This window comes from Nicrophorus vespilloides, unplaced genomic scaffold (assembly GCF_001412225.1).
Source record: "Nicrophorus vespilloides isolate i.1.1-1 unplaced genomic scaffold, Nicve_v1.0, whole genome shotgun sequence".
Classification (NCBI taxonomy): Eukaryota; Metazoa; Arthropoda; class Insecta; order Coleoptera; family Silphidae; genus Nicrophorus; species Nicrophorus vespilloides.
The window spans coordinates 413767-424548 of record NW_017095699.1 but is presented as its reverse complement, the minus strand read 5'-3'; positions in this window follow the sequence as shown (position 1 = coordinate 424548).

Here is a 10782-nt window from a genome sequence, read left to right as displayed (position 1 = left end):
AAAAAAAAAAAAAAAAAAAAAAAAAAAATACACATTTTTAATTTATTTTCTATACTGATAAAGAAAATGTAAATAGGTATTTTTACAGTAAATTAATTATTAATTTAAAATGTATAAATCTTTTTGAAATTTGAATTATTTTTTAATTTAAAGTCAAAACTTTTGTATTTCGACAAATTCCTCATTTTTTTTTCAATAGTTTTACTCATGTATCTAATGTATAGTTTTACTCACTTATCAAATGTTTAGATAAATGAGTAAAACTATTGAAAAAAATGAGTAAATCTATTGAAAAACACTTCTTATACTTCACTTCTTCTTTTTATTCTCAAGACGTTTTTCTATATTCCCCACTTTTTATTTCAATTCGTCAGCTTCCTTATCCACGCTTCTTATTTATTTGATAGAAACTTTAATACTCATTAAAAACCTTAATGAATTTCATAAATTACATTCAACACTAATTTAACCAAATTTCCTGTCACTCGACGTATAAATACATAATGCATCATTCCGCGAGCTGTTTTGACTTTTATTTTATTTATAAATCTAATTAGATCAATTAAGTGACTAATCGAATGAGAGAAACAAGTAAGTTTATATAAAATGTTTTACATTTCCTAAAGCTATTGACACAAGAAAACGATTTAAAATATTCAGTTTTTTTTTATAAGTAGTTAAAATTAATAATAGTTATACATAATTGTTCATATTTATTTCCTTTTGTATTGTGTATAATTATTTCAATTAAAATATTTTTTTGTCCAACTATGAAATTAAAATATAAATTACATTAAGTAATCAATTTTATTAAAGACGAATTCGAAATTAAGTATTTTCTTCTTTTAATAATTAGGAAATGTTAATAGAATGAGTGGGTTAAGGAGTTATATAAATATGTTGTCCTATTAGACTTATAATAGCATGAATATGGAATTTCTTGATTCTTAATTTTTAATTAAAGTTTAAAAGTAATTAAGGAATTGCTAGATAATCAGGAACGATACCAAGTAATTGTAATTTTAAGAAATTTATTGTTTAAATATATTTCTTATAATAGATAAGCATACAGATGTTTTGGCTTCTAGAGATTTTATCTGTATTATGATGAATGGTATAAGAGTTACACATTTTTTTAAGGAAATTCGGAAGTGTAATAAGCCGCATCGAATTATCGGAATTGAGATTTCAGAAGGAATGAAAGAAAACGAGGGGAATTCACAATACATCCAAATTCAATTTGTATTTTCTAGCGGTGACAAAGAAAAATATTATTATAATAAATCTATGTTTATGATGGGTTATTGTTGGATACTCCTTGCCAAAAAAAGAGTAAATGCTAATGGTCTGTGCACCCTTTGGCAGAGGCCACCTTTCCTCCGGCTCGCTTCATCTGGTTCTTCCATCGGAACCGGCAATGCACGTATTGAATGATTGGAGTACTTTGCGTCCAACCCCATTCATCTGGAGCGAGCTTTGTGAGGGCGGACAATGATAGAAAAAGAAAGGACCGAAGAAAAGGGTGAAAAGGGGTAAAAGCCTCAAGGTGTCGCGCTGATGCATGGATATGGATGTGATGTGTAGGAGTGTGTTTTAAGGGCAGGCCGTTCCAACCCCGATGTTTGTGGTTTTTAAGAGATTTCGGAAGCTCATAGAGGTATGCGTGACATATGCGAATCCAGGTGGTCCTCTCTCGCGCACCTGCTTTGACGCGTGTCCCTTTTTCCACGACGTGAACACCTTTTTTTTCCTCTCTCTGATACCAATAATACTTCTACAATCTGTAAGCCGTGATATTACCACAACGCCACGGACGTTCACCATTCCTACGCACATTCAGAACTTCCTGTGTGAGGTCTACAATGCTGTTGCACTCTTGGACACATTACAATAAGCCGCGTCGTGCAACCTGTTGCATCACAAGAAAAAAAGAACATTAAAAGGAAGGAAGGACTGCAATAAAATTTTTAACATCTATTTGGTTTTCACATTTGTACAATTCAATTTTAAAATCATACAAAATAACAATTTTATTTCAAATCATTTCAAAGAATACCAAATTATAAACATCAGTATTTTTACATAATAAATTACACTGCATGTAGTTTCATTAATTAATATGCTTATGTTTTCTATTAATTATTAATTATTAAAGTTGAATTGTCTTTTATATTTTTTATTAGCATTGACTGTATCAATGCCAATAACTTAATAGGGATACAAAAACAAAATAAGTTTCTGCAATGAAGAATAACGTCTTCATCGGTTACCTCAGGTATTGCAGAGCTGTTCCAATAAATTTAAGGTTTTACCATTTAATAAGCTTTACAATAAAAAAAAATCCATCCACTGCAAAAGTTCGTCCTGCGGCGATCTCCCCCAGCATCCGTCTGCATCTGCAATTTACGATTAGCTTTCTCCCATCCGCAAGACCGGGATTACAGCCGTTGTTTTTCTTTCGACAGTTTCATGTCATTTCTTCTTCGCCGTTTTCATCTTCTTGTTTATTTTTTTGTTTTCTTCTACACTTTCGTTCCGGTCTCTGCGAAACGCCAGATAAATATACAATAATAAAAGTGTTGCTGCCACTGATGTATTGTGAATTGTGTCCAACGATAAATCACGTGGAGGCCGTCGAGGATCGAATCCGCGACCAATCACGTTTATAGTCTTCGCGTCCGGAATATTAAATACTGGAAGAGTACGTATCTTCGAAGACGAAGACAAAGGAGTAAAAGGAGTGCGAGAGGAAGCTGTATTGTCTTTGGGGGAAAATGCTGTATGGCATTTCGGTTTTGCGGCCATCTAGCCATTTCTTTTTCATACAGCCACCAAATATCATCGTTTCATATCGGATGACCTACGTCGCATGTACTTCTCTCTCATTATGTCCGGCACAATTATAAATACGTTTCTTTCTGTCCCGCTGCTTCTCTTTGTCCATTTTCCTTCTTCCTTTTCATTCTTTCTTTCCTTTTCTTGTTTTTTTTTGTTGGTTTCTTCTTTATTTCGCTCGCCGATGCGGAGCTAAATAATGATCATTTTTATTGCAGAGAAAACGAAAGTATTGGGCATTGTCCGTGCGGCCACGAAACTCTGTGCTCGAGAACAAAGAGGCCGAGACAAAAACATGACGAGAATCATGTTCGGATTGTCTTTAATGAGCTTAATTTAATTATATAAATGTCCCTTTTTGTCGCCCTTCCTGAAGGCACCCAAATGCACTCGTGCAACTTACTGCTACATCATAAAATATGATTGACTTGAAATGCTAATATTAAAAAGCAATATTTGCTTTCAATTCTGATTATTATAATCTTCAATTCACATTTTGACTTTCTTAATTACTTACTTTCATAAATATTTATCAAATTCAATATAATTTTATTATATTAACTACGAGTTACAAAGACAAAAAATAACAATTTATTTTATTTTAGTTTATGACAAAATAAAATAAAAATAAATTATAAAACTATTTTTTATAGTCCGGTTTCAATCAGTCCGAGATATTGGAAAAAAATGTACTAGTACTATGCGAGATATTAACTTATCAAAATGTATATTATTTTTTGCAAGTTGCTTAAAAACAAATAAAAAACGAAAATTAATCCAAATGTATTTTTATTAAACATAAATATTTTAATTATGTTGAGATTTAGATGTTAAAGAAAAGAAAATTTTATATAATTTGATTTATGTGTTGGTCTTAAACCGGTATTTGTTTTTTTTAAGCGGGGTAGGAGAACTGGTAAACAGTAAAACAAACGGACATCTTGTTTATTGTTTCTGTTTGCGAAATTTGCATACCAAAACATATTACTCTCAGTGTGTTTCCAGCTAATTCCAAATTAATTCCCTGTTATATATTATCATCGGAATCTCCTTGTATTTTGAATAAGTAGAAAGATTGCGTATTATAATTCATCCGAACTGCGGACGCTTAATGCGCGAATGATGTATGGTAATTGGCCTGAATAATTAAAAGATCCGAAATGAAAATAAGCCAGCGCATATGTGTATGTATGTATATATATATATATACGTACATGTATATGTGTATACATTTACATGCAACAAGTATGCAGGTAAGTGTGTTGGACTGGACACGTAATATATCGCAGCTCCATTTATATTTGGGGGTCTCGCGATAAAAATCAGAGAGGGGAATCCCCGCAGCAGTGACACATCTTCGCGCCGTGTTTGCAGATGCAAATGAATGAAGGAAATGCGAGCGAAAAGGATGCGATTATAGTTTTATCCTTGTCGTCCGGACGTGGTTGGATACGTGGAAGGAGAGGGGGTTAAAGATAATAAGCATCAATTTCCATCCCCGCGGCTCCGGCATTAAAGTCCAGCTGGACGTCGGTCCTCCCCGAAGGAGTAATGACAGTGTGGCCCCTGCCTCGCTTCGAAATTCATTCTCACCTCTCGGTCGCAATTGCTGCATTTGAATGCTGCTGCTCCTTGCCTCTAGTTTATGTTCCCAAATAATAATTTACATTGATTATTGCGCGAGATAAGTAACATTTAAATTTGTAATTCGCCTCCGACGGGTCGCGTAATTATTTTTTATTGCGGAACAGCGGGGCCCGATGATAAGGAGGAATTCGCGAAACCTTGCATAAAGACTTTATCCGTGCGTAAAGTATACTTTTACGACACGGGGTCTCCCCTTTTAACATTCCAATTTTATATAGAGAAGGAGAGAAATACGATCGGACGACTTTATTAATTTCATTAAGAATCGAAACCGAATCTCGCTCGATTACTTCTCTTTTCTTCGCCCTCTCTGGGGTAAAGCACTTGTTTTCTTCTCTTTCTCTTTTTTTTTTTGTTTATTCTTATTTAGGGTTATCGGAGGTTGGGATGCGAGGTGATATCGAGTCGGCAAAAGAGCGACCAACAAGCAGCAACATCGGCGATTACCATCGTCAACGTGCGCGCGATGTGTATGCTAATTCTCGCTGATGTCTTCACCATCAACGACTGTGTATACAACGTAACACACATCCACACGCAAACACTCGACAAGAGACCACTCGGTCTCATTTGCATACATATTTCGAATGTGTGTACATTACGCATTCCGAATGGAACAGCTTTTATTAACCCAAATCCCAATAATTACTGCCCCTCTTGGATCCAATACTGACGGACTTATTAACTCTCCGATATAAATTCAGACGTTATCACACATTAACGAAATCATAATCTTCTTTTCTTATTGGTATTCCATTATCGGCATTCCATTAAAAAAAGTGCAAAAAACACACTCAATTTATACAAATAGTTATTTAACAAAATTCCAATTTTATAATTTTTCCATTCAGACCATATTATTTAATTAAAACTAAATAAATATTATTTATTTATTTAAAAATTCATTTTACTATATATTTCAATCTATATCTTTAAGGTTATTGATGTAATTTAATTAAGTTTTAGATTTTCAATTAAAATTTAGTTTATTTAGAAATTTTCAAATCGGACTATAGTGAATCTGAACTGATCCAATCCGCACTATGCGAAGTATTGCTGTTATTATCCAATGCTGTACTAATTCGACTTTACTAATAATTTTTACTGTTTGATTTACTTTTTAACTTTATTAAATTTGGTAAATTTAGAAATTAATTTAATTTTGTAAATTATTTGATTAATTTAATATAAAATTAATTATGAAAAAATAATGTAAAATTGGAATTTAAATTGGAATATTAAACTTATTAATTTACTTGTGTATATTTAGTATACATTTTTACAAAATATGTACAATTCTTGTTTTATTCATTATTTTAACAGAATTGGTTAAATTAAATTAGTATAGATCTTATCAAAATAATATAAATTCGTAAACCTCTTATTTGTATTTAATGGGCTAACGTTATTCTCTTGGCACAAAACAAGGTTAAAAACTATACGTTTCCGTTGGCAATCATTAATTAAATAATAACAATTTGCAAATCAGATTCAATTATACGAGTGAATAATTACGATCGAATCATTTCATTTGCCAGTTCTCGTTGCTCGCTTTTACTCTCTCTCTCTCTCTCTCTTTCTCTTCATCTCCATCTTCATCTCGACAGTTTTTACTTCTTACCTTTCCTCTCTACTCTTTTATTATTTATTTTGTTTCTTTTTCTTGCTTCCCATCTCATTTCGAAATCAATTTCGGCTCTCCGCCGTCTCTTCGGCTTCTGCTGCTGCGGTGCTGTTTCGGATTTATACATTTCGGGACACCCTGCGTATTTTGCATGCTATCGAGATCAGTGAATGAAATCTGTGCGGTCGGGCCTGATTGATGAATACATCTCGGCATGCAAAGTAGACAGGAGAATAAAAGGAGGCTGTCGCTATCCGTTTCTCCCAAGATGGATCCGCACAAAATATTGCCGACGAGTGTTGTAAATAACACCACACTGAGACTCCCTGCCCTTTTTGCATACTGTCTTCAGTTCTTTCATCCACCCGTTCCTACTGCTGCTTCTCCTCGTTTACGTTTTTTTTTGTTTTTATTCCTCTCTTTTCCTTGTTGTTATTTCGGATTGGCTACATAGCCAATCTGGTGCTCTTTATCTGCTCTCAATCCCAAAAAACCTATAGCTAACTCTAACCAAATACTTAATTATTTTGTTATACTTTTTAAGCTTAGAACAACTTTTTAAGCTTAGAACAATTCATGTCTATATATCAAATAAAAAACATACTTATTCTGTTTAAGAACTACACTAAATTTTAAATACATTCATTAAAATTTAACAAATATTCAAAAATATTGTATTATTATTTTTGATGTAAGTTTATTTTTTGAAATATTTGCATATTTTATATAAATATAATTAAAAACAAATTGAAAAGATAAAAATAAATATTATTGATTAAAAAAAGTAATTGGTTAAATGAAAATATTGATTAATTTATGTAATTCAATTAAAAAATACAGGATATGAACAATTAAAATTAATTTGATTTCGATGGATTTATTGCTGGATAGATAGGTGTAGGTAACATCGGAAAGGTCGAGCCTTCAGACGCAACTCGGCAGCCTCGGCTTTTGTAATTGAGACTCCGTTGTGGGTGTTGATTGCCGTCCTTCTTCTTCGACTCCTTCTCGCGGTTGACGTGCCGTTGCCGCGACGGAGCAGTTGTTGTTCTTGTTGTTGTTGTTGATGATGATGATGATGGCGTTGTTGTTGCCGTTGTTACGTAACACCGAAGATGATGGAAGTGTGGCGACTGGTACGATGGGTGGTAGGTAGGAAGGTAGAACGTGGCTCGTCCTGCGGCTGCCGCAGCCGGTCAAAGTATCACGTAAAAGGCCGGTAATTTGCCGATGATTAATAGTATCGGAACCTATCAATGCTTTTGTTGCTGCTGCGGCCGCAGCGGCGGGCGAAAAAGGATAAATCTGTTCCTCCGATTACTACAATTACTTCTTGTATAGGTGTTAAAAACATCACGTCACGAACTCTCGCACAACGCACCCGACGCCCACGCCATAAACCTCACCGGAGTCACCTTTCCACTCCTCTTGTTCTTCTGCGTGTTCATCCTTTCACAGAGGGAACACCAACATCAAACATAACAAGTCAATCTTCTCCTCGAAACATGCTTCCATAACTTCTGCAACTGCGAAACCGAATATTTAACGAAAACACGTTTCACAATTTTTCATTTAATAATTTCAATTCTCATTTCTTAAAATCAAGAAATATTAACAAATAACATGAATATAGTTAAACTTCAAAATAAAATCAAAAATTGTTAACTTCTTTGAAATACTTCTGTCATATTAATTTAACTATTGGAAATTATAAACTTAATAAGTTCTTCTACTTAAATTTTGACTAAAATTTGCAGAACCAATATATGTTAAAGATTACTTCTTTTAGAAAATTATGAAATAATTGAGCTCTAACTCATCAAACTCATCTAATAAACGATTTACTATTAAGTTTGATAATAAAAAAAAACACTTATTATACAACTAATACACTAAGTTTAAATTAATAGATTGTAACATATTTGGTTGAGTAATTGTTAAATATTTGTTTGTTAAACGTTAACGTTTATTAGACTATGAAATGAAAAATTAGAGTATTTAGTATAAACTGTATAGAGTTAAATGGAACTAAAATTATGTAAGCTGTATAATATCTTTCGACATGAATTCACAATGAGTGGGTGTATTCTAGGACGGTCGCAATCTTTCTGAGTGATATCGTACATAAGAGTCGAAAGCGTGCGGCTGCTTATTAATGAGAGACCCACGGCATCGAACTGCGGTGGTCCTAAGGTCCTCGTGCCCAGAATTCCGGTGGAAGTAGACCGGAAAAGGGTTGACATCCGAAATTTATTTGCCCGGTTGGAATGAAAATACACAGTGGGGTCATATTTAAATGAAAACAGTACCATAAATGTAGAAACTACTATAGAATTCTTAAAACAAGTTAAAACAAAACTTTTCCTCTAAGGCAGATGACAAACTTACGTATATAGATATTTTTTAGATATTCTTAGAATAGATTTGATTCATTTCTTATAATTCAGGACTATTACAGTTTTTAAATTTAGGATAAATATAAGAGTAATAAGTGAATATTGGTATAATGAAACAGAATTTTTCTTTTATACAAGTTGATTATTTAAACTAACTAGTTTTGACAGTAATTCTTATAATTGATATATTTGTTTATAGAATTAAGCAGAGAGCAAATGTATTTGAAATTCTAAAGTTATGAGTCATTTTTTTTTTATAATTTTTGGCTATAGAGAATTATAATTTATTTTTATGATAGATATATGATTAAAAGCGTATGAAAACGTTTCATCTATATATAAACTAAGAAGTTTATTGTTTTAACTATAAATAATTTTTAGTTATTCCTAGAATTCATTTTTATAAAGTGGACCAAAAATTCTTATACAAAAGTCATGGCTAAATAAAATAAATATTTCTATATACAAATATATCTTAAATGAAACGCTGAGGTTCGAAAGTAAATCCCAATATATATTTATTAAGTGCGGATTGGTTATTTATAGGACGAGGTGAACGTATCCGAAGTATTTGGTGGCAATGCAAGAGTGCATCACGGCTCATTGCATTCACAATCTCGGAATTCGAAATATTGATTGGCAGTAAATGCGTGCAATTACCCTGATCGATAGATTGATTGCCTTCATTACGAATCCAAAATTCCGATAATTTGTCGTACATACTTGAACAATGTTCTGCATCTAATTTACCACTTTTTTTGTAAACTGGAATCATGAAGGCATTTTGTTAAGTCTTCATTTTATGTTTGGATTTGAATTCAATAGAGATTTAGGAAAATGTCTATTTCTGAATTCTCTTTTGAATTTATTATTAAACTTTGACTATCATCGTGTACACATCTGATAAAAATAAAAGCGCTGTGGTCCGACCACACAGATTGTTCCAAATGATTCTGATAGCATGCAAAATACGAACGTAGTTCCAAGATATATATACAATCTCATCCGAACGGTATCAAAGAAAACAAAATGAACAATGCGAAGAAGAAAGTTGGTTTCGGCCCGACCATCAACAATGCATTAAAGCGTATAGTATTATATGAAATCAAACGGCCGCTAATGAATGGGATTTGTTTGGATGGGATCGATTCATCATCCATCCCCTTTTCAGGGCGCGCTGCATCCGCCGCAATAAGGGGGAAAGATATTGGGGAGGAAAGGAAGGAGAGCTATTTTACGCTTTCTTCTCAATTATCGATCATTATTCACAGGATTCGATCGTGTCTGCAGTGAATCAACCCCAGCGCGTGATTCTCACCACCTTATGCAATGTTCTTTTATTTTTTGTTCTCTCTTCTTCAACTATTCGATCCACCTCCACATGGGAATCGAATCTTGGTTTTACCGCGAATGGGGTAATTGGACCAAGGTAGTAAGTATCCTCTCCATCGTGTGTGTATCGGCCGGTTTAATGAAACGCGCTCCTCTCTCGCTCACCACACGTATATTATCCTGCCCCTATGCAACCGTCAAGCTAGCCAGACGGTCGAGTTATTAGCTTTAATTTTATTCATTATTAAAGCTTCTTCTTGTTGTTCTCTCTCTGCCTTCGTCTTTCACTCGTCCTCTCTCTTTCTCACCATCGACCTCTTCTCTCCATCTACAGAGTTGTATGCAGAATGAAGGTCGCCGCCGGGATGTGCACGACGACCTCTCTGCTCATCATCAGCACAACCAATTTCACAAAGACACATTTCAATAAGTCTTACAACACTTTTATCCCGCTGCATTCAAAAGCTTAGTATAAATGTAAATAATATTGATTGACTATAATCATAGGATTTGGACTTAACTTATTAATTCAATTTATTTTATAATATATAGAATGTATAGAAGGAAACATTAGTTTTAATAGGTTTAATGTATCTATTTTTAGTTGAAAAATCTATGTTATTTACGAATGTTCATTATTAATTCATTTCAACTAATCTTATATAATATCAACCATTGTGTTACTTCTAAAGTTATATCATTTTTAAGTAACACAATTCATGTAACTTCTGATAAATCAATGAAATCAATATTAATATTGTTCCAAATTGTTGATGCTTTTGTTACTTGTATTAATGAAGATTAGCCTAGGAATTAATAAAATAAATGTAGTTACAATTTGTATGATTTTGATTCTAATAATATTTACTAACAACGTTATTAGAATTTATGAAATATTCTGATAAATTAATTATATTTTTTTGGATAGCTTTTTACGATGTGCAATTT